Genomic DNA, 25,446 nt, shown 5'->3' with positions numbered 1-25,446 from the left:
AGAATCCTCCAAGGGTTTTCAAGGGTCGAACCCAGAGGCAACTAGGCAAGCAATGAAGGACGCATATGTGGTGGCTTAAAAAAAATATTTTGTGGATAAAACTATGGTTTTTTTGAGAGATTAAGAAGAATGATAGACATGTGTTTTTATTTTGAGTGGGTGAATGCCTGGATGATATTATTCAATCATCATAGCATAGGTGGAGAGTGTCACTGGATGAAGAGTCTCTGAAGAGAATGTAAAAGAAAAATACATCACACAAGAGTAGCAAAATAGAATAAGATTAGAATTTTAAAAATATAATTCTAACAGAGCAATGCAGTGATTGATAAATGGAAAAATCTCTGGAAAGAGAAGTAACAGGACTGTTTTTTTTTCAAGGCTTTTAATTCAAGGTTGTGTATCAGAATATTCCCTTGACTCACAGTAGTTTGTAAGCACAGCATATATACTATATCATTTTCAACTCTGTCAGTCTGCCATGGGTGGCCCATCGGCTGCATTGTTACACATTGTCCCATTATATATAATTAATGATCATTTGGATCAGATATCATCTGCCTTGTTGTAGTAGTCAGGGTGAAAGTGAAATTGAGCAGTTGCCATTGATGTAATAGAGTATGACCATATTAGAAAAATAAGATAAAATTGTGTAGTTGTAGACTACAGCTGCCCCACCTGCTGACAGAAGTAAATAAAAATAACATAAGTCTGCAACATGACTAGGGCACAAGCTGACTAAGCAGGAATTCCTACAAGGTTAATTTAGCTAAACAAGAGAGAGAGAATAGAAAGACTTGTCTACTCCATAGTGCCTAGTAGTAGTAATGAAACTCCCACAAATGTTAGAGGCTGAGGAAGTGGGAGGATACCACAAATGTTAAGGACTGTGCTTGCTGGTGCTGCTGTGCCACTATGTGTATAATTAATTTTGTGTTACTGTTTTGACAGGAGTATTGTTTACAATTGTCTTTTTTCTTTTTTGATATAGCTACTCCTTCCCAACCAACCAGGCAGGAGTTAGCTGCCATGGCTTGGCGCCAGAAGCTGGAGGCCACCTTCTCAGAATATCGGCAGCAGGTGACTCTGACGGAGGAAGCAGCAGCTATAGCCTCCTCCAATGTCCCAGGCCCGAGCCAGGCCCCCCAGTGGTACGTTACCATGGTCTGGCAGCTGGCCGCTGGGCTTTATTCACCACTGCGGCCCCCCTGGTAATGCAACTGCCAAGCATTCAAGCGCCGTATGCTCCTCTGTATGGCGCACCTACAGGAACAAATAATGGTCCTCGAGAGCATCCGGTGAGCCCGCCACTAGAACTCTGATGCCTTGCCCCTTTTTAAGTCTTTTTTGGTGGGTGAAAATTGGGCGTTGAGGAAAATGTTGCTGTTTGTAATTAATATTTATGGACAATGGATGGAGCAGACATGATTGGACTCTTTCTTTATTTTTGGACATTGGTTGGGGTTAAAAAGAGGGATGGGTCAGGTGTTGGGGGATTTTTCTATTAGTTTATTTTGTTAGGGGAATACATTTTTTAAACTTAATGTTTACAGACAATGTAAATGTTTTGTGGGGGGTTACTCTTTTACTTCACACTGTTTCCTTTGCTGCTGCAGGGCCGCAGTCAGTTTTTGATTTAAATAATGTGCAGATAATGTAACACACAAATATATAGATGTGGTACCCTAAATGGTGAGTGACTTGTCCTACTAGTACTGTCAGTCTCTCCTCCTAGTCCATGCAGTCTGTAACTGGACTCTGAAGGGTGTGGGTGTGTGAATTCATGAATTGTTTTCAATATTTTTAATAATTCCCCCCCCAAACTTCTTCTCTTACCTGTGATTAATGTTACTTAGACAAAGCGATGACTGCATGGTGATGATTGTTCGGTTTTCCAAGATACCATATTGATGGTGGTAGTAGTAGTAGAAACTGGCAGTAGCATTTGCAAAAAAAGTAAATGAGACAGTCAGTTGCCTGAGGGATACTTGGGAAGGAGTAGTAGAAGTGCAGTACACAACAAGACTGCCAAACAATAAACCATGATGATGATGATAATCAATGCTAGTACAAGTTACACCCTGTAGTTGACTCGACTTATGAAGTGGACAAGCATAACTTTTAGTGCAGGAAGGATGATGAATCAATGCCGGCAATTAATTATAAAGGGTTATGTTCCTCTGGATAACAAATTGAATTGCAAATACTGACATGGGTGGGCAAGCAGAAGAAGATCCTCACCCTGCCTTGAGTTAGTGTTGCTTTCACCACATTTGCCCCAGTAAGTGTTTGATTAATTATTGGTGTAAATTCAATTCAGTCACACCACAATATAAATCACACAGCCTGGAGGAAGAGGGCTAGGGTTTGATGAATGTTTGGGAAGGGGTATTTGAGGGAAGGTTTTGACACAGACAAAGACAACACATGGATAACACTTAATCTTGGTAGATGACCAACATAAGTCTGTTAAGGGAGAAAAAGGAAGTGCATGCATACATGATGATAACTTAATGGTTAATGATGAGTAGTACTAGACTAGTAGTCAGGGCAGCAGTATATATTATTAATTATTATTATTATGCAATTGCCTTACCTGTCTTGCCTGTCTGCACCAGAGAGACCCAAATTACATACATTTTATGTTTGTTGTAGCGGGCTTCCTTTTAAAGCTAGCAAAGAAAATTAATACATAGCTGTAGGGGTCAAATATATAGTCAAAAATATTACACAACAACGCACACAGTCATAATTATTGAAGAGAAAAAATGAATCAAATTAATAGATGATGACACTAAGTTACTATGTTATGGTGAAATTGGGGAGTTGCATCTCAGCATTGCTCTTGGTCCTTCCTTCCATGGACGCTCCGTTCATAAATCTTGGGTGCCACTGCCTGCCTGGCGGATGCAGATTGGTAAGAAAAGTGTGAGTTGTTTTTCCCAGTATAGCACATCGTAAAGGCCGGCCTGTAAGTGTAGATGGAAAAACGAAAAGGATATTGAAAAATCAAGGAGAAAAGTAAAGTTAAAATGCATAAATTAAGGAGAAGTCCAACAAGAACACTTTCAGAGGCAGCAATGCTAAATCATGTCTACTCCAGCATCAACTACAACAACAGCAGGACAGAGCAGGGCAGCGGAGCCCACCCAACCTCCACTTAGCTTAGATTTTGAGCCAGACAGAGCACATAAAAAAGCAGCAACATAGCATTTTCCAAATTAAGTAACTAAATCAATGCACCTCTGTCAGTCATACCACTACACTTGTCTCCACCACTACACAGACATGTAGGTCTGCTGTGGTAGTTGTTGACTTTTTTTTACCTTATAGAGTTATTCCATCAATCATCTCCGATCCTTCTGACTGACTGCCAGTATGGTATGGTAATCAATAATCATGGTGTCCAACTCTGTGGTGTACCAAGTGAGTCCAGATTCCAGAATCGAAAATGCAATGGATCGGCCTACAGTAGTACAATTTTGTTATTGATCAACAAAAACAGGAAACATTGATTGGATTCACTTTTTTGTGTGTAGAATAATACAAGTGGACATCATGCAAAACAACACAAACACCACTCACTCACAGTCAGGGTCCATTGCAAGCCATTATATTCCTGTTCTTACTGGGCAGTCCCTCTAGGCTCGCAAAGGAGGATAGCTAAAGTCAGGTTCTTTGGATGGACTTGACGAGGCACATACACATTTCACATTTCTTGTACTATTCTCCATCCAATGTCTCGCTTGAGGGAAATAGATTTAGGGTGAGTCAGGACTGGAGCAGGACGTGGAGGAGTGGACTTAATTCTTCTTCACTGACTGCACACAGTTGCAACTCTGATCCAGCAATAAAAAGAGTAATACAGAAGGGATGGATTTGTGAACCAGTAGTAAATAAAGTTATTTAGATATATCTTTTTTTGGGAGGCATCAAAGAAAGTAAGAAAGTAACTGGACATTGAGAGAGCCTATTTGTCAGGGAAGTAGAGCTCATCCTCAAACTCTGGTGGTTTACTCAGAAGTAGGTCATCTAACACATTACTTCCATGGCCTAAGTCATATCATCATCATCTTCCTGCTGTGCTACTTCAGGTATGGTGTAATACGGTGGTATAAAGTGCTGATTCATTATGATCATTGTTAACCTATCCATGTTTTGGGGTGAGAGACTGGTCCTTTTCACTGTTACAACAGCAAAAGCAACACTGAAAACACGATCAGAAGAGACACTTGCAACAGGGCTAGACAGATAGCTTATCGCCACCCTGCTGAGCACTGGCCATTGGACCCTTTTCCTATACCAATACACCAATGTGTTTTGATCAATGTCGACCTCTGTTGGGTCATGCAAATAGGCCTAGTTTTTCCGCTCAATGCTCAGTGGTGTTCGCTTTGCTCGACCTCTTTTGCCTTTGCCTCAGCACTGGACCTAACAAGCCCATGCCGTACATATCATTCCTCAGCCAATTGTACTGGAGCTTATGATCCTTTCTTGTTCTGAAAGGCTTTAACTACCGCAAGTTAAACAAAAACTGACTCAATCTACCAAGGTCAAAGAGATATTATTAGCAAAGTGTAGTGGCTAACTGCAATCCCTCAATATCACCGCTCTATTAAAAGTGACAAACCTTCACACTGGTCAAAATGCTATAACAGCTATTATTCTGGAAGTATGTCCTATTGATTCTGGCAAGGCTGCAAACTTTCAAGCATTGTCATAACAGGCAAGACAAAACACAAAGGTAAGTTACACTTGTGAGTAATTGACATGTTTAACTTCACTCATTCTTACACTTTTTTGTAACTTTACAACTTTTGGCTACAAAATCTTAGTGTAAAGTTACTCAAAGGTATAGACTTACACATCTCCAATCCTGAAAAGGGGGAAAATCCTAAACTATGAGTGTAAACTACTACAAACAAGCATTTACAATGCAATGGTCTCGGCATTGTTAAAGTTAGAGCTATTGGCATTGCTCACGACATTCTTTTTGTTTTTGTTTTTTACAATGTCAATAGCTTAATCTCTCTCAAATGCGAGACCCATTGCATTTGCACCCACACACAGAGCCACACACACACTTTCTGTGGTGCCGCTGTTTGCTTCCGGAACTCCCTCTGCGAGGAACTACCACTGCCTCCACTCTGCTGGTGTTCAGGAAAACAGAAAAAAACGGCTTTTCAGTAACACATCCACGTACCCTCTGACTCGAAGGCCACTCCCCGGAGGTGCAGTGTTATAAACGTATCTATCGCTTCTGTGTACTGCAGTACAGTTACCAGGTGTCTGTGTGACCCGTGCAGTGCATTGATGCCTCGGGCAACAGGGCGCTATATATAAAATTAATAATTCTATAAATAGATTAGGAAGGGGGCAGGTGTTTCAGGCAGGAAGTAGGACGTTGATAAGGCTATACAGAATAAAAGACTGCCAGTAGATACTTAAGACAGCCTGTGCAGAGATTGCTTCCAGTTCCGGGTCAAGAAAGCTCTTCCTCGAGGCACTGATTGTCTCGGGATCTGATCTAGACAGGGTTATCGAGCTAGAAACAACCTTCAAATGTGCAGCTCGATCCCACCCCGTCCTGTGAACTCCTGCGACTGTCAACACAATATAAAATAGAGTCAATTGTTGTTGAATGGCAACAGTGCAAGGCAATAAAACGGAGCCGGCTATTGTGAAGTTCTGATGAACAATGAGAGCTGTGCTTCCCTGGCCGGGATGCGAGAGGGAGGGGCCTCAGCCCCCACCGCTGCACTGGGAGCAGATCATCTGGCTGTCTAGCAACACTGACATTCAGAAGTCAGTCAGTCCTGAATATAAATAGCCGTAATGCCTCCGTTTCCGAGGAATACCCGCCATTATTTGGAGTAGGATAAGAATAACACCATCTCCATGAGAAATGCATCCTGGGAAGAACCCTTCTGGGGTCAGTGGGACATGATTGTGTCCCTGTTTGCACTAGTGACACTCAAGAGCTGAATGGAAACTGTGTTTGCTCCGTTGTAGTGCCGGCACTTGCTTGGAAGTTGTCCGCTTAAATATTAAAAATGTACAAGGGAAGCAAAATGAGCTTAAAGCATTCGCACAATCCTATTTTTGCACGCACAGGGCTAAATTGAGTGCAAAGCATACTGCGCAAATATATGCCCTAATATGTTTGCTCACGGAATCTGCACCGTGGTGAGGGTGATCCAATTTCTTAAATTCAGGTAATGGTTTATTTTTCATTTACCGCCTGCACCGGGCCAATCAGTGCACACCTTTCAAACCTCTCACACATTGAGCAATGAACAGGCGGGCTATGTTCTAATTGAGAACTGTACACTTGCACATGGTGTGATCCTGGACTCATTTCTCAGTGCCTGAGTTACCTTATCCGTCACGATAGGTATAGCTCAGAAACGGGCGAACCCCACGCCTTAGGACAATGTAAACATCGGGCCTTATAAGCGCCCACTCTTCAGCTGTCTTTTCTGCGTCACCTCTCGGAGCTGAAGTGACAGATGAACCACTTGCATCCTGCCCGTGCCTGCGCCCTGCGGGTCTGTGGTTTCAGCCACAGGATCCGGGGGTCAAGAATAGCAGTCCGGAGTCCGCGCGGCACATTTAAAGCAGCCAAAGATGACTTCAAGCGGGACAGATGGGTTTCTGGAGATAATAATAATATTATTAATATTCATTAATAAGGTTGGTGGTGACAAACAATCTGTTTCCACTTACTACGACTCGAGTGGAGCTTCGAAGTGCTGTGCCATTGTTGTTGTAGCTTAATGCTGTAGAGTAGACATTATGTATCCTATCCAAGCTGCCTCAGTCTGAAAATGTCCTCTCCAGAGTCTTGTCTTCTCTTCTTGATCTCCACTGTAATTGAGTTTATTGTTTTAAATGCAGTAATTTTTCAATACCCTGTTTGTTTTTCCATCTACACTTACAGGCCGGCCTTCAACTCACACTTACCTTACCAATCCGCATCAGGCAGGCAGTGGTACCCAAGATTGATGTGCGGAGTGTCCATGGAAGGGAGGACCAAGAGGAATGACGAGAATGCTGCAACTCCACATTTGGACCAGGATAATACAGTAACTTTTGTATCGTTCATCATTCGTCTTTAAATGTATTTAATTCCTTTTTTCTCTTCAATCATTACAACTGTGTGTTGTGGTTTGTTTGGTAATTGATCCCTACAACTATTTTTTCATTTCCTTTGCTAGCTTGAAAAATAAAAGTAAGCCCGGGACAGCATGTAATTTGGTTAGGTCTGAGTTCTGAGGGCGGCAGACAGGCAAGGGAAATTTCATATTAAAAATTTCTTCCCTGTACTGTCTCATTGGGTAATAATAGTTAGTAAGTACAACTCATTATCATTAACCATCAAGTTCTCTTCCTCAGCATGCATGCATTTGCTTTTTCTCACTTTATACTTTGATTTCTTTGATAATGGATCATGGTCGTCTTACAAGATTGTGTTTTACTTTTGTTGTGTCCATGCATACTCTCTGTTTTTATTTCTCAAACCTTTCCCAAAACCCCACTTCCCATTCATTCATCAATCCCTAACCCTCTTCCCCTGGGCTGTTTGATTTATATTGAGGTGTGATGTGACTACATTAAATGTACACCAACAATTGATCACACGCTTGCTGGGGCAGATGTGGTGAAAGCAACACTAATTAAATTTCAACTAAGGCAGGGCAAGGATCTTCTTCTGCTTGCCCACCCATGCTGTAGTTTACTTTGTTCTACTACTCCTCCCACAGTCTCTCAGTCAAGTGACTTTTTCTTTCTTTTTTCAAATGCTATTGCCAGTGTCTCCTACTACCACCACAATAATGGCTTCTTCTCCGTTCATTTGGGAAACCAACCATGCAGCCATCAGTGTGCCGAACTTCATCATCAATCACAGGTAAGATAAGTTTGGTGGGAGGTATGGACTAGGAGGAGAGACTGACAGTACTATTCTGACAATTAAAAATAACTCAGTGAGGGGTACTGCATCTATCGGTTTGTGTGTTACAAAATCGGCAGATCTTTTAAATCAAACTCTGGCTGTGGGCATGCAGCTGCACGGAAACAAAGTAACAAACCATGTAACTTAGATTGAATTCAGAAAACAGTAACCCACCACAAAACATTAACATTGTATAAGTAAATAGTATAAAAAGTAATATCCCCTAACAAAAATAACTGCAGCTAAAGCAGCGATAATGAGCTTGATGATATGCCCTTGTGAATTCCCATAGAAGTCCAGCTTCACACCACAACCTGGCCGGCTAAGGGAATTGACAAGGGCATATTATCAAGCCCATTATCACCGCTTTAGCAGCAGTTTCCTGCTGCTAAAGCAATAATAATTTTAATGCCGTTCTTGATAATATGCCCTGTTATCTTTCTAAATTAACGTCTTAAGCTGAAAGTCTGCTTTACATTTCTTTCGCTACATCAACCTTTCTTTAAAACACCACCAGAGAAGGGGGGTGAACTCTGGTCCACAAAGAGCAACTCAAGGCTTTCTTGTTCTTGTTCAGAAACTTCATCTGCCTCTCAATGATTATGGCCAGCCTTTTCGGCCCCTTAAGAGGCTGGGTTGATGAGGATAATACGCAGTATTTAGGATCGCGGTGGAGAGTGCACGAAAATAAGGACAGATAGTTGAATAAAGGGCGACTGGATGGATGGCCAGATTGATGAATTGATAGCTAGATGGATGGATGCATGGATATATGGATGAATGGAAGCATAAATGGATGCATGGACCAGTACTTAGGATACACGGGTGGGTTGATAGATGCGTAGGATTGGTTCTGGACAGATGTATGTATGAATATATGGGCATATAGCTGGATGGATGGCACAGTGCTTACCAAAGGTGAGTGGGTTGATAGATACCTAGAATAACTGCAGGGACAGATGATTGTATGTATGTAGGTAGGAATGTCTGAATGAATTGAAAGATGGTTGGATGGCACAGTACTTAGGATGAATGGATGCAGGGCTTTAAGTGGGACGGCTCTAAACACCAGCAGTTATTTTCAGAAAAACTCGAAACGGGTCTCTATCGGGCTCTATTTTCGGCCCTCGCAAAGGTAGTCAAGTTTCTTTTTTTTGGACTGCAGTCAGAGCATGCACATCGATGTGCGCATGCTCATTTTGCTCACTACTGAGAAGTGGAGACATCATGCTACGTGAGCCACATTGTAGGAGGAACGGCAATCCTTTAAACAGTGTGTTTCCCGAACGTAGGATAATTCGAGGGGATTTTCTTAAGCATACAATGCTAGTTATCTTTATGTAGACCACGCCCCTACTTGGATAGCCCACACCCCTTTAACAGGTTTGCCCCGCCTATTTTAAAGCACCCCCCAGTGTTTTTCCCACTTAAAGCCCTCATTGTACCATAGTAACAAAGAAACGGTCCAAGCTTACATTTAAATGTACAATGGCACCAAGTTTCATAATTTGCCAGCAACGCTGGCAGCCTTCTACCACAGTGCAAGAGTGTCTATCAGCACAAAGGTTTGTTATCCACAGAAATGGTGTGTGATTTGCATAGCTGTCTGCTGGAACACTCATCATCAAAAGGTATTAAAACATGCACATTTTTGAGAAAAACGTATACCATACCATAAACCGCTTCATAAATGGGCCCAGTGCCACTACACCACCCTCATCCCCATTCTTGCTTAATCTTTCGAAATCAAAGAAAAACCCCAGCAAACCTGGTAAAGCCACTATAGCAATACAGGGACTTAATTTGAACAAATCTCTGCCGGAACGCCCAGCAACAAAAGGTATGAAAACATGCCAATTTCCAGATAAAACAAATACCATGCCATAGAGCGCTTTATAAATTGATCCATTTGCACTACATCACCTTTACTAGCTACACATATGCACATTACAAATGTCCGTGTTACAATCAGCAACATAACCACCTCTCCCACCCCCACCCCTTCCCTTTCTTAACCTTACAAAATCAAAAAAACAAGCCCACCACTTCTGTTAGCGCCACTATAGCCATACATAGCCTTAATTTCAACAGGTGTCTGCCAGAACGCTCGTCAGCAAAAGATATTGAAACCTGCAATTTTCCAAGTAAAACATACACCATACCATAAGGCGGTTTATAAATAGTCCCAGTACCACTACACCACCTCCACACCTGCCCTTGCTTAACTTTACGCAATAAAACAAAGAGCCCCAGCACTCTTGTTAGTGCCACTATAGCCATACAGAGGCTTTATTTCAACACATATCTCCCGAAACACTCATCAGCAAAACGTATCAAAACATGAAAATTTGCGGGTAAAATATATACCATGCCATAGGGCACTTTATATATGGTCCCAGTGGTACTAAATCACCTTTAGTAGCTAGACATCTGCACATTACTAAAGTCTGTGTTTTAATCACCAACATACCCACCTCCCCCACCCCCACCCCTGCCATTGCTTAACCGCATGAAATCAAAGAGAAACCGCCACCATTCCTAGTAGAGCCACTATACCCATACTCGGGCTTAATTTTTAAACGTGTCTTCCGTAACCCTTATCATCCAAAAGTATTCAAACATGCAAATTGGTGGGTAAAACATAAACCATCCCGTAGCACGGTTTATAAATAGGCCCAGTGGCACTACACCACCTTTGCTAGCTATACATCTGTATGTTAATAAAGTCATTTAAACACTCTGTAGAGTGTATAGCAGAGGATGGGGAGAGTAAACAAAGATGTAATTCCCAAACTTTTGATATACCGTCCCTTTACTGTATGTATATTAAGGACATTAAATTGAATGAAAAAATTGATGAGTTTCTCAAAAGAAATAGTGAAACTAAGCACCGGTGAAACCCGGACCACTTAAACACCTACGTATATTCAGCAGAGGAACACAGCCTGACAATTACTATCATTTGTAATGACATGTACTTTACTAATGTCAGGAAAGTCATACAGAAAATATATTGAACATTTTCATTTCTTTATTATCTCTCACACATTTATAAAATATCTCTTCTAAAGAAACACTCCCCAACCACTTCTATTTCATAGGAACAGACAATAATCAATACATTTACTACCACATATTTTAGTATATCTACCTTTTTATTATTCACTAGTCACAAACTACTAAAACTATTAACTATACCCAAATGCAAACCAGAAACCATGTTCATATTATATCTCAACCTATATTCAAATGATTCAAACAATGCGTACATATAAAAGGAACGTACCACTTCTTCATCTTCTCTCCATGTAATCTCCAAACACTGTAGACGACCTCACAGTACAACAACCTACCTAGACTTATATTCAAATCTACCTCTCACTGTCAAAAATGAGACCACAATCTGTCCGCATAACATTTCTGTGTTTGGATTTATCACTTTTAACTTAATAACACATACATCTCCTACCCCCCCTTTCCCACTACTTCCACAAAAAGTATAACTTACAAACATGGGACATTTTGTTTATCTCGCCTGGATACATTAACAAACCCAAATTAACGCTGTACCTCATTTTCAAAACCATACAGTCCTTTAAAGATGACAAACTGCACTTCTTCTTTGTGAAAAATTCCTAAACATATATAAAGTACTTATATAACAACAAGTCAAACTTTATGCATATTTTATAAGCAATATGAAAGACCCTACTTTACTAACAGGATATTATTTTCAAATAAAAAATACATTCAAACTTAAAAATATCACCTCAAATACTTAATCACTTCTACAGAACACATAATACACCTTGTTCATTTCTACCTTACCTTTGTAGTTGGTATGCAGATTTCAAATGTCACACACGCATGCAATTCTTCCTTTCTCAAACAGTACATGTAATGTACCGCTTTCATCAAGAATGAAACCAGTAATGGTACAATTTCTCTGTTGCTCCACATATAAATACATGTAAACAACAAATCAGAATACTTCATTCCTTCATCGACATTCCAAAACTTATCTCCATTGGTTATTTTTGAATTTTGCATCTGAAAGACTACGTAATATTCCGCGCCACACACAGGTCAGAAGTTCAACCTATTTTATCACCACACTTTCGGGAACATTCTACGACACCTGCAGGTTAAAAGTTCATGATTTTTTTAAACGTAACCTTTTCTTTTTCAGCATATTCTCAAACATTTAACACCACCTGCGGGTTAAAAGTTCACCATTGTTTTAAGTTACAAATGTACCTTTCAAATGCAAGTAGCACGTCTGGTTGAGCTTTGCACATTTCATCCTATCGTATGAACTCCACGTTTAGACTGCTCTTTATTAACCAATGACAAACATGCTTTTTCACGCAACTAATATGCACCCTAGTTTTTAGTACCCGATGCTTCTTATCTTCCAATCAATTATCGTTTTCTGTGTAGTTTGCACTTTACAAATACCGTATTGATTTACCTTCGCACTCCCTGCATAACACCACCTAAGCACCATATACAATTTACTGTGTTCCAAACAAAACTTCCTCCTACTGCTTGTAAAATATTACTGACTCTACAGGTGTGGCACAGCAGCCAGGGCACATGACTTTACACCATAAGACACACAGTTTAGGCTCAAACTTTCATCCCTGACTCTCGCACCAGCTCACCTTAGCACCATCAGACTCTATGCAATACCTCACTTAATTTCCATACCACGTACTTTTAAACCGGAAGCTATGAGTAGTTCAATTCGCTCCCCTCTATAGCACACCCTAAGCACCGCCACAGGTTACAGTGCTCCTACAATCCTCTTTCCTACTTTTTTCGCCCTTTATTCCCCTTACTCACTTCGTCGGATTCACAAAATTGCGGCCAACACTTCCAAGTTGCAACCGCTCGCAGCGCTCCCAACCAATAAGCAGCAAGCCCGTGCTCGTAACGCCTCAGCCAATCAGATGGCGGAATTTCCAAATATCAATATCTGTAATTTTTGATATTTCTCAAAAACTACTGAACGGATTTACAACAAATTTCTAGACCAATACCCTTCTCCCTGCCAAAATTGGGGTAATTCCGTTCACCCGTTCGACCTGTAGCCTTGTCTAAAGTTTCCTATGGAAATTAACATGGAGAAAACACATTTTGGGACCCCCCTTTTATTTCGGCCCCCCCTTGATGAATCACCCCCAAATTTTCCCACATAGGAGCTGATATGAACAAAGAATTAGTTTGGAAAATTTCATGAAGATTTATCAAACAATGCCAAAGTTATAAGCAAAACAAAAAATGCTCTTCCTATGGAAACTTGGTCCTAACTATAACTACTTACTGGCGACTGCCAGCAGCTAATATATATAATAATATATATATATATATATATATATATATATATATATATATATATATATATATATATATATATATATATATATTCACTGAAAAAAACATAGGTTTCAGAGACGTTATAGTTAGAAATTAGCATTTAAAAAACCTTAGAAATTCACAGAAAAAAACATGGGTTTCAGGGGTGTTATAGTTAGCTGAACATTTCACTTGTACAAAACCATAGAAATTCCTCTGTTATAGTTAGTTCTGCTAACTATAACTCGCGCGCCCACAATGCACTGCTGATGATGTCATATATTATGCCTATTTTTTTGTACTGATTTTCTACAGTTTTTTAACTGTTTATTTATAAATATTTTATTCATTAAATAACATTATATATTTTTCTGAAAACTGTAAAAAAAAGCATTAAACTGAAATATTGTTACATTTTAATATATTTATAATATTTTATTTTTTATTTTTTTTTTCCAAATTTTTTCGGAGTCGCGCACCCAAAGCGTACACATCATGGTGGGTGCGCGTATTCTAGCCGCCATTTTAGAAACGTCGTGAAGGATCCACGTACAGTGTGCGACAGCTGCGTGTTTTTCAGTTACATCATATACATTTAATATTACATGATGTGCGCGATTGGTATGCGACCAGTCCGTGACTCCTACTCCCACGCATTCGCAACACATGCGCATTACGGTATGCGATGCTTGCGCGGTGGCAGGTCCCGCGTGACGTCATATACGTGCTGGGGCGGGCTGGGTGCACGACTCCTGGGAATTTTTTTTATGTTCTAAAATGATATGTATGTGTGTTTAATATACATATTAGGGCAAGAGACTATCTAAGATATTCACAAAAATATCATATTTGTATTTATATTATTTTTAAATATATTTTCGCGAAGTCGCGTCGGGTGCGTGCTTCGTGAGCGCAGCGTGCGCGGATCCCATCTGATCTAAAAAACAAAGATTTCATTGGTTCATAACATTTCCAACTGTAGCTATAGATGGACCCATTTTAATCATTCTTGTTGGAGCATCTTTAGAGAGACATCTCTTTTCCTACAAGAACCCTTTTTGCTTGTTTTTTTTTGGTGTTTTTCAAAAAATATCAAACAAAATGGCATCTGGACAGCAGCAGGAGGAAGTATCTTCTGAAGAAGAATTCTTGCAGCAGGCACCTCATCCACAGAGGCCCGAATCTGTTGTGTGGAAATTCTTCACTTTTCCACCTAGAGAGAAGAAAGTAAATGCGAGAAAGGTGACGTGCAAAATTTGTGACCAAGTCCTGTCAAGAGGCAGTGAAAAAAAATACTCTTGTGGCACTGCTTCTATGTACAAGCATCTCCGGACCACACATCCTCTCATTCTTGCTTGGGAGGAAATGAGGCGAGCTGCTTTGAACCCCTTACCCGCTGGGGCAAGTACATCTGGAACTTCCTCAGGAAAACATGCAATGGACATTAGGCCTTTCTCAAGCAACACTGCGTGAAGTGTAAGAAAATTATGCTTCGGTGAGCAGTCTGTGGATGCAGTTTGTGCTACGCAACGCAACCATCGTTGTTAATTTTTTTGTTTTTTGTTTTTGGAATGATAAGTAATTACAAATGTTTTCTGTTTTATTCGTTCTTTTTTTGTTCATTTTTTGAAAAAACACCCAAAACAATACAAAATTGTTCAAAAAAATAAAATAAAATACAAAAGAAAAAAGTTCTTATCAGAACTACCTTATCTGGTTAAAGAAAGAACTATAATTGCAAGGTAATGTGTGAAAGTTTGGTTGAATATATGTATACAGCATGATTGACTGAAAGAATGCATTAGTAGTGTATGGTGAATTTATAGGTTAATATTTATGAGGAAGTACTGCAGCATTCCACTGCAAGCTCTTTAGCTGCACTGTACTGTGGCACTTCTGAAGCACAGGGATGTGACACATGTACATGAATATGTTGCAAATCTGTGCTTCCCTCTGCACTGCTGCACAAACTGCAGCCATGCGGTGACACAGGCACCCTTACACCATGGTGCAAGGATGTCTGTGTCATGTGGAGATTGTTTTTGTGCAGGAAGGGACACCTTCCTGCACAAAAACAATCAGTAAAGGCATTTTCCTCTTTCAATGTATGCTGTGGAATGCAGCATGCATTGAAAGAGGAAAGCATGAGGAGAAATGAAAACAATTATCCTCGTTGCGCCTTGCTACACCAACTCTAGAATGGCGCATCATTCACACACATCTCCAGATTTATGAGAAATCCTAAATCTGGAGATGTGTCTTGTTCTATGGGTGTTGCGTGGGAACACCCACAGCAACACCTATGGGACGCCCCTTCAACACAAAGTTCTTTGTATGAAGGGGTCATATTTACAATGAGAGGAAAAACCACGCAGGGTGGCTTTTCCTCTCCTTGTAAATATGAAGGAGTGCCTGGCACCATCACTACGTTACAAAAAGTGACGTACTGGTGGCGCAGGGTGCTCGTAAATCTGCCCCATAATTGCTTAGGTATTAGCAGACTGATACAATAAGAACATAGTGCTGGATGGGTGATTGAAGAATTGCATGAGACTGACAGGAGTGATCCTACGCTGCATGGGTACTACTTCAGTATTTAATGGAGTGGACCAATAGTATGTATCTGCTTAGAGATTTGTAGGTATTATGCACAGAATATTTTATGTGTACTTGTTTTGGTGGCTAGGTCATTTTATAAGAAGAATACCACTGGTAACTGGAATGATGACAGTGCTGCAAAGAGAGTGAACACTTTAATTTATAAGTGCTTACGTATTGGTGGAGTGATAGGATAAGTAGATAGTGGTAGATAAGTGATTAAAGACGTGCATGGGACAGACTGGACGATTCCTACACTGCATGAGTACTAACTGGGTATTTAGAAGAGTGCATCAATAGTATGTAGCTAGTTAGAGGTCTGCTTGGATAGTGCATAAAATATTATAGATGTACTTGTGTTAGTAGCTAGGCCTTTCCATAAGTTCATGACTAGTAAGTAGAATATTTACAGTATTACAAGCAGAGTGTATAGTGAATTTATAAGTGCTTAGGTATTGGTGGAGTAATAGGATAAGTAGAAAGTTCTGGATGGGTGATTGTAAAAAAGCATGGGACAGACAGGAGGATTTCTACACTGCATAGGTACTAACTGGGGATTTAGAAGAGCGTATCAATAGTTTGTAGCTGGTTAGAGGTGTGCATGCATAGTGTACAAAATTTTGTACCTGCACTTGTGTTTTTGACTACGCCATTCCTTAAGTATACGACTAATAACTGGAGTAATTTCAGTGTTGCAAAGAAAGTGCGTGCTGAATTTATAAGTGCTTCGGTATTGTTGGAGTGATAGGATACGTAGATAGTGCTGGATGGGTGAATGGAGAAGTGCATGGGAAAGACAGATATATTCCTAGACTGCATAGGTACTAACTGGGTATTTAGAAGAGCGTATCGATAGTATGTAGCTGGTTAGAGGTCTGCATGCATAGTGTACAAAATATTGTACCTGCACTTGTGTTAGTGGCTAGGCCATTCCTTAAGTATATGACTAATAACTGGAGTAATTTCAGTGCTGCAAAGAGAGTGCATGCTAAATTTATTAGTGCTTAGGTATTGGCAGAATGATAGGATACGTAGATAGTGCTGGATAGTCAAATGGAGAAGTGCATGGGACAGACAGAAGGATTCCTAGACTGCATAGGTACTAACTGAGTATTTAAAAGACTGTATCAAAGCAATGTAGCTGATTAGAGGTCTGCATGCATAGTACACAGAATATTGGAGCTGTACTAGTTTTACTGGCTAGCCCATTCCTTAGGTACATGACTAGTAACTAGAATAATTTCGGTACTGCAAAGAGAGTACATGTTGAATTTATAATTGCTTAGGTTTTGGCGCTGCCTCCCATGTACGACATACTTTTTCATAGGGGACAGCGTTAAATACAATGGGTATTGTGGTGGAACGCAACCACAACACTCACTGCAAGCCCCTTTCACGCTAAGCATAGTGTGAAATGGTGCCTTATGTACAAGGAAGCGTCTAGCCATGTTAAGTGGCTTAACGCTGCCTAGTACATAAGGCGCAGCCCCTATCGCCATGGGAAAATCACAACAAGTGATGTTCCTGGGGCAATAGGGGCTTGTACATATGCCTCCATATGTTCCTAGGACAGTATGCACTGTATAACAACAACGGTCACTTTGCAAACCATGATGAACAAGACATTAGTAAGAATATAGTCCAACAGTTGAATATAAAAATAAAAATAAAATTCATCTATAGCAGGTAAAAGACTCAATTTAAAGCAAAGTAATTGTTAAATATGTTGTGTCTTAATTATCCTTCTTTTCAAATTATAGCTATGACTACTTTATGAAGAGTAAAAACTTTGATTATTGAAGATTTGGCATGCACATCTTGTATACTGAGATTTACATAATTAGTTAGAGTTGTCCTCAGTTTATATGTAATTACGAATTCTGTGGATATATAGGAGCACTTTACTGCTGTTTGTTTTGTTACACATTCCAAACTTTCAACAAGTGCTGTGGAAATGAAGGGGCACCTTTTGTCAGGCATATGTGAGTCTGGAGCGGATGTTTTATAAGATCTGTTTTAATAAGCCTGTTTTAATAAGTGGTGTAATCACTGTGTGTGAGATCTCTTTTTATTTTGTACTTTCTTGAGTTCATGATAATGCAGTGTGGTGTTTCCTCTTTAACTTTGCATGGCACATCAATACAATTTAGTTTTGTTGAGGATAACTCGTGGTTTATTTGGTTTAAGATGTGGGAGCCATTCATATTTGTTTTTGTTTTTACTTGTGTTATTCCTGTTATTTTAGCTTGGGCGACTGAAGTACTCACTCTGACGTACCTACCACCAATATTGCAAATTCTTCTTCTACTATTATTATAATTCAAATTCTTTACCATGAAAAAGGCACCATGGTATTTTATGCACTAGAGTGAGCATTTACAATTATGCACAGTTTACTTTTTCTTCTTTTTCTTGTTCATTTGAATATGGTAAACAATATGATCCTGTGTGAAGATGATGCACTTTTCAGGTCACTGGCCAACGTGGTGAATTCATTTATTTCCTGCTGTTGCACTTCTTTTTGGTTTGTTTGATTTTGGGTATTTTTACATCCATTTGGTGTAATTTACTGTGGTTCTCCTGGATTGTCTTTTGTCATCGGCATACGCTGTTTTGTTTTTCTTACTTCTAGTTTTGGCTTTGAATTTAAGTAGTGAATCATTTTTGGTTACCAATTTCATATTTTAGTGTACCTTGGAAAGTTTCTCTGCTAACAAAATTACACAATTATAGTCAGTTTTGGGGAAATGACTAGAACTGACTTATAGTAAGAATATGGATAAGTATCTTGTGATGCATTTTTCATTCTTTTTGTTAAACCCCTTTTAGAATAGAGTTGGCTTCAGTACTACATATGGAGTAATTAACTTCTTTTCTCTTTTGTCTCATTCTTTCCCTTTGTTTATATTTTCTTTTCCATTTGTCATTTTATTGCACTTCTCTGTTCACATATCCATGAAGGAGCGTGTCTCTTGCAATCAGTCAATCAATCAATCAATCAATCAATCAGGGTGGGTAAAGCGCAACTACTCACCTACGAGGGTCTCAAGGCACTGGGGGGGCTTTCTATTGTTAGGATTTGCACTTTGTGGGCACAGCTTCAAAAGAATTGGTATTCTGTATTGTATGATCCGAAAATGTTGTTGCTGGATCCTCAGGGAATCTGGAGTCACACAATCTAGATTTCATCAAAACAGTAACCATGTGGCCCAGGACTGTGCTAGTTCTACCCTGCCATTTGATATATATGTACTAAAAGGCATCCATATTTATAAAAATGTCTACACCCTATCCTGCAAAATGGCAGTAGGCTTTTCCACGGCATATATGTACCATTTTTTGGCCATCCGTACATTAATACGAGGGGATTAGGGGGAAATTCCAAACCTGTGAGTCCCTTATAATCTCATTACTGAAACCTGACAAAGATCTGCTCTCATATCGACCCTATCGATGTTAGCCACAAATTATAAGATTCTCCGTAAAAATGTATCTAGCCACCTATTGGAATATATGCCAGTCCTAGTACACACTCATCAGAATGGCTTTAATCCCAATCGCTCGACCACTCTCAAAATATGAAGACTTCACAGAGTACTGGAGCTCACCCTGTCCCACTGGTCCTTTGCCGCTTGTTTGGTAATAGACCTTGAATGTGCATTTGATATAGTGGAGTGCACATACCTGTTTGCAATGCTTTTGTGGTTTGGGCTTCCAGCTCAATTGTCAACTGCCTATTTTATATGGCCCTGACTGCCAGGGTCAAGATAGGCCAACTCATCTCACACCATTTGAAATCAGCCGGGGAAAATACCAGGGCTGTCCACTGATGCCCCTCCTCCTTACGTTAGCAGTAAAAACGTTGGCCCAACTGCAGTGACGAGGTAGGGAGGAGTGGGATATCTTTCGGGGAGATGAACGGCATTTGGTCTTCCTGTAAGCGGACAATGTCCTCTATTACATACAGGATATTCTGCAAGGGCTTGGAGACATTGAGCTGATACTGCAGGAGTTCTGGAGTGCCTGGGGCCTGGAAGTGAATCGGGCCAAGACCTGGATGTTCCCTGTGTGCCAAGCATACCCGCCACAGTGCATCATGGTGGAACCACACAAGGTGCGATGGGAGCGGTTCACGTTTCCATATCACGGATCAGAATGTGCCACAACATGAGAGACTTAATAGATGGAAATCTAAGTAGTGTGATTGCCTCTCTGCGGCTGAAGATGACCTTCGTGGGCATGCTGTCACTTACGTTAAAGGGACGTGTCTCTCTTACTAAGCTGGCGATGTTTCCTCGACTCCTTTCAGAACCTTTCAGCCAATATAACACGCTCCATGCTCCATACCCTGCATGGCATGCGGGGTCCTTTATTAGGAATAAGGGACACAGATGAGTTGCCTTATGGAAGCTTCAGCTCCCAGTGGCTAAGGGGGGCCTGGGAACCCCAGATTTTGAATATTGCTATATGGCAACTCCGTTATGGTGGCCGTCATGCTCGCTGGCTGGTCAACACATGGTTAAGCTTGGCCCTCCTGCACAGGATTGAGCTGCACAAGGAATTCATGAGCTAACACTACCATCCAGTAAACTCCTGATGGAGCGGGTAAAATGTTTTCTTTTTATATACCCAATCCATTTATATAAGTTTATATTAAAATGATTAATAATTAATTATAATAATTAATAGCTTGATGTGAAGGTACTAAACCAACCTTATTAACCGAAAGAATACATGTGGGAATGCATTCACATGGCTAAAATTAATGGGTGAACTAAGTTTGTATGCTTATTACATCGGTAAATGTTGCTTGAGTATTGTTATTGTGATTTGCGCTTAAATAAACCAGCATTAACGGCTTTGAATGTTACATATGGCTAGATAGATGCATACACATAAGGGTATTAGCAAGGGTTTAACACTGTTTTACTCATTTCTATGTATTAATTACGATTTTGTGTTTCTTTGCTTAAAGTTGACTATTCTGGCCTACCAAAAGATGGCCGCCGACTGAAACCTAACTAAAGTACGTTACTTCATCATTTGAACAATGGAGAAAGGTGACTGCACTGACTTCGTCCGTGTCCCTTGGGTGACCTGTCAGACCATGCCCATGAAGACTACCCTGGGCGAGGTGCCAATGTCCCTGAACGTGAAGCAAATGTTGCTATTGGAAAAAAATGAACTGTCAAACCCAACCTGTTACCAACGAACAGATACATTTAGGACTATGAATTAGCCTTTCCCATACATTCGCTGTGAGACTTCTTCCACATGGGAATATTTGGAAATGTTTCTTAATGTATTGAGATGTATTTGAATTCAGCCAATCGTTGGCTTGGGAAATGAGAAAATGTAACTTTAATGTGTAAATTTTAGTATAAATATTAGTAGACTAGAGAGGGAATAGGCTGCTCTTCGCTAGACGTCACTTTGAGCCGAAGCTATTGACGGAGAATCGATGATCAGAGATCTTTATGCTGACGGAGAGGACCGAGACTTTATAACTCTGATGAATTTACTGAGGACCAGTTCTGACTTAGAAAACGACAATTAGCCAGAATAGGTAAATATGACAAAAGGTGATATTGCATTATTAGGATTTAACCTGCATATAAATTAGATAAAGAAAATCATTATTTGAATTACTGTGTCGGGTGATTATTTCATTGAAATGTTTATTGATCGGTTTGAGAGTTAAAGCATCATTAAACTAAATAACAACTAAATGATTCGACCGACCTCTTGATGGAGGAATTGTTAGGGTGATTCAGTAGAAGTGGTTTCCTCTATCAAAGCGAACAGCTGTGGTTAGGATTTGATGTCCCTTTGTAGGCACGGATAGATTGAGAGAATGAATGTTGGTGTTATGGGCCCCACCAGCGTGTGATGTGTGTATGAGCGTGTGACTGAGAAATCATTCTGTCCGTGGAAGCAGGGGGAAATTTTGTAATCCGAACTGCACCAGTATTTCTGGTAGCAGAGGATGGTTTTTATCGTTTTGGTTTAATGATTTTGGCATGTATATAGCTTATCGATTATTGATTGATATTGATATATGTACTAACACTATATGTTGAAGTTGTATTGAGTTGTATGTTGTCTGTACGGCTTCTGGGAGGTAGGAAGTTGGGAATTGATAACAATTCCGTAGTAGAGCAGAGGTAAGTGCTGCTCTCGGGAAAGACGGGATTGTGGTTGCCTGTAGGTACACGGGAGAAACGTGTGACAATTGAAGTTGCACGACGCATTGTCTGGGTTCGATTCGGTAGCATCACCGAGTGTTACCATTAGTGATATTTTCTGTGTGAGAAAGGTGTGAATGATGGCAAAGGGTTACCTGTGAAATTTTGGTTTTAGGTAACAGGAAACCAATTGGCATACCGATAACGCTTATCACTGAAAAGGTAGCAGGTGTTCTCTGAGCTTGTTAGAAGGACAAAGTAGAGGTAAGTGCTGCTTTGTCAACGTATGTCAAAATTCTGTAGTAGGACAGACTGTTCACTGTTCTCGGAAAAGACAGGATTCTGTGTGAATGAACTACATTTTCTTGTGTGAAAGTGCGTGAATGAAATAGCATTCGGTTAATTGCGAAACTCTGGAATTATTTCTCAGGAGCATTGCGTTTCCAACTATGGGGCCGATTCCGATCCTGGAAATATTTTCCCCGTATGAATCGTATCCGGATTTTTTTCCGTACGAATCGTACAAGTACCGTACAAACTGCCAAGTACGATTCGTATGGGGAAAAGTCCATACGAATCGCATTGGGAAAATTCCCCAACACGTCCTGGGGTCGGAAAAAGTGTCAGACACGTCCCCGGATGATATACCGTACGAATCGGAAAATTGATGTCCGAGCGCGCAAGTACGATCCGTCCAGTGTGTCCGATAGTACAACCGTATGGAAAAAACACCGTACGGAGCGAACCTCTATAGCAAGCATGGAGACATGTGCCCGCATACGTGCCGAACCCCCCCAGCCCCCGTAAGTACGTGCCGTATCCCCCCATCCCCCGTAAATACACGCCGAACCCCGCCAGCCCCCATAAGTACGCGCCGTACCCCCCCAGCCCCCGTAAGTACGTGCTGAACCCCCAGCCCCCCCGCGGATAGATGCGGCATACCCCCATCCCACCCGTGTATGTACGGTGCGTACCCCCACCCGTGTATGTATGGTGCGTACCCCCACCAGTGTATGTACGGAGCGTACCCCCACCTGTGTATGTACAGTGCGTACCCCCACCCATGTATGTACGGTGTGTACCCCCACCAGTGTATGTACGGAGCGTACCCCCACCCGTGTATGTACGGGGTGGACCCCCAGTAGCGCTGGGGGTCCGCACCGTACATACATGGGTGGGGGTACGCACCGTACATACACAGGTGGGGGTACGCGCTGTACATACACTGGTGGGGGTACGCACCGTACATACATGGGTGGGGGTACGCACTGTACATACACAGGTGGGGTACGCACCGTACATACACGGGTGGGGTGGGGGTACGTCGCATCCATCTGCGGGGGGCTGGGGGTTCGGCGCGTACTTACGGGGGCTGGGGGGATCGGCGTGTACTTACGGGGGCTGGGGGGGGTCGGCGCGTACCTACGGGGGCTGGGGGGGTACGGCGCTTACTTACGGGGGCGGGGGGGTTCGGCGCGTATTTACAGGGGCTGCGGGGGGTACGGCGCGTACTTACGGGGGCTGGGGGGTGGGTACGGCGCATACCGGTCCCCCAATTACGCTCGCATCACAACGTACTTTGCTTTTCCGGCACTTTTTGGGTGCCGTAAATATATTGCCGTCCGGACTGCTGTTGGTACGAATCGTACTTCCTGGTTCGTGAAACGCAGACTGAATGCGTCCCGACGTCACGTCGGCGCTGTCCCGGATCACATTGGTATGTATTTTTACAGTCGGTCGGTGTTTTTTCCGATTCGTACGGAAAAGGTGTTTCCGTACGAATCGTACTTGCAAGTTTGTAGGTTTTTTTTCCCGGGTACGAGTCGGACGGAGAAAACGCTCCGACCGACGGTTCGTACCCGGTTTTTCCAGGATCGGAATAGGCACCTAAGTGTCTTAATTCTGGGGAAAACAGTTAATTGATGCTAGGTAGAAGGGTGAAGTAGAGGGATGCGCTACTTTGCCAACGGACATAACGATTCTGTAGTAGGGCAGAGGTAAGCGCTGCTCTCGGAGAAACAGGATTCTCGTGGGAAAGGTCTTTTGCTATTCTGTGGTTAGTGAAGCAGACAATGGAGATGTTTGTATGTTGTAACTAACAAGTATCGTAAAATTGAAACAAAGTCTACCGAGTAGTTTTGTAAAGGAGGGGTAGACTGAAGACAGGAGTCAGGAGCAGGAGCTGCTGCAGTGACTGCTGACGTCAGAAAGACCACGCTGGGATTGGACAGCCAGTCAGAGGTGTAAAAACGCTCTGAATTGGTACGCCAGTGTAAAAAAACGCGCTAGGATTGGAGAAGCAGGGGGAAATTTAGTAATCCGAACTGCACCAGTATTTCTGGTAGCAGAGGATGGTTTCGATCCATCGACCTCTGGGTTATGGGCCCAGCACGCTTCCGCTTTCGGTCGAATCATTGAGGGAGCGGATAAAATGTTTTCTTTCTATATACCCAATCCATTTATATAAGTTTATATTAAAATGATTAATAATTAATTATAATAATTAATAGCTTGATGTGAAGGTACCAAACCAACCTTATTAACCGAAAGAATACACGTGGGAATGCATTCGCATGGCTAAAATTAATAAGTGAACTAAGTTTGTATGCTTATTACATCGATAAATGTTGCTTGAGTATTGTTAGTGTGATTTGCGCTTAAATAAACCAGCATTAACGGCTTTGAACGTTGCATATGGCTAGATAGATGCATACACATAAGGGTATTAGCAAGGGTTTAACACTGTTTTACTCATTTCTATGTATTAATTATGATTTTGTGTTTCTTTGCTTAAAGTTGACTATTCTGGCCTACCAAAAGATGGCCGCCGACTGAAACCTAACTAAAGTACATTACTTCATCATTTGAACAATGGAGAAAGGCGCCTTCACTGACTTCATCCGTGTCCCTTGGGTGACCTGTCAGACCATGCCCATGAAAACTACCCTGGGCGAGGTGCCAATGTCCCTGAACGTGAAGCAAATGTTGCTATTGGAAAAAAATGAACTGTCGAACCCAACCTGTTACCAACGAACTGATACATTTAGGACAATGAATTAGCCTTTCCCATACATTCGCTGTGAGACTTCTTCCATATGGGAAAATTTGGAAATGTTTCTTAATGTATTGAGATGTATTTGAATTCAGCCAATTGTTGGCTTGGGAAATGAGAAAATGTAACTTTAATATGTAAATTTTAGTATGAATATTAGTAGACTAGAGAGGGAATAATCTGCTTTTCGCTGGACGTCACTTTGTGCCGAAGCTATTGACGGAGAATCGATGATCAGAGATCTTTATGCTGACGGAGAGGACGGAGACTTTATAACTGATGAATTTACTGAGGACCAG

This window comes from Triturus cristatus, chromosome 7, assembly GCF_964204655.1.
Source record: "Triturus cristatus chromosome 7, aTriCri1.1, whole genome shotgun sequence".
Classification (NCBI taxonomy): domain Eukaryota; kingdom Metazoa; phylum Chordata; class Amphibia; order Caudata; family Salamandridae; genus Triturus; species Triturus cristatus.
Note: the sequence above shows the minus strand (reverse complement) of the source record.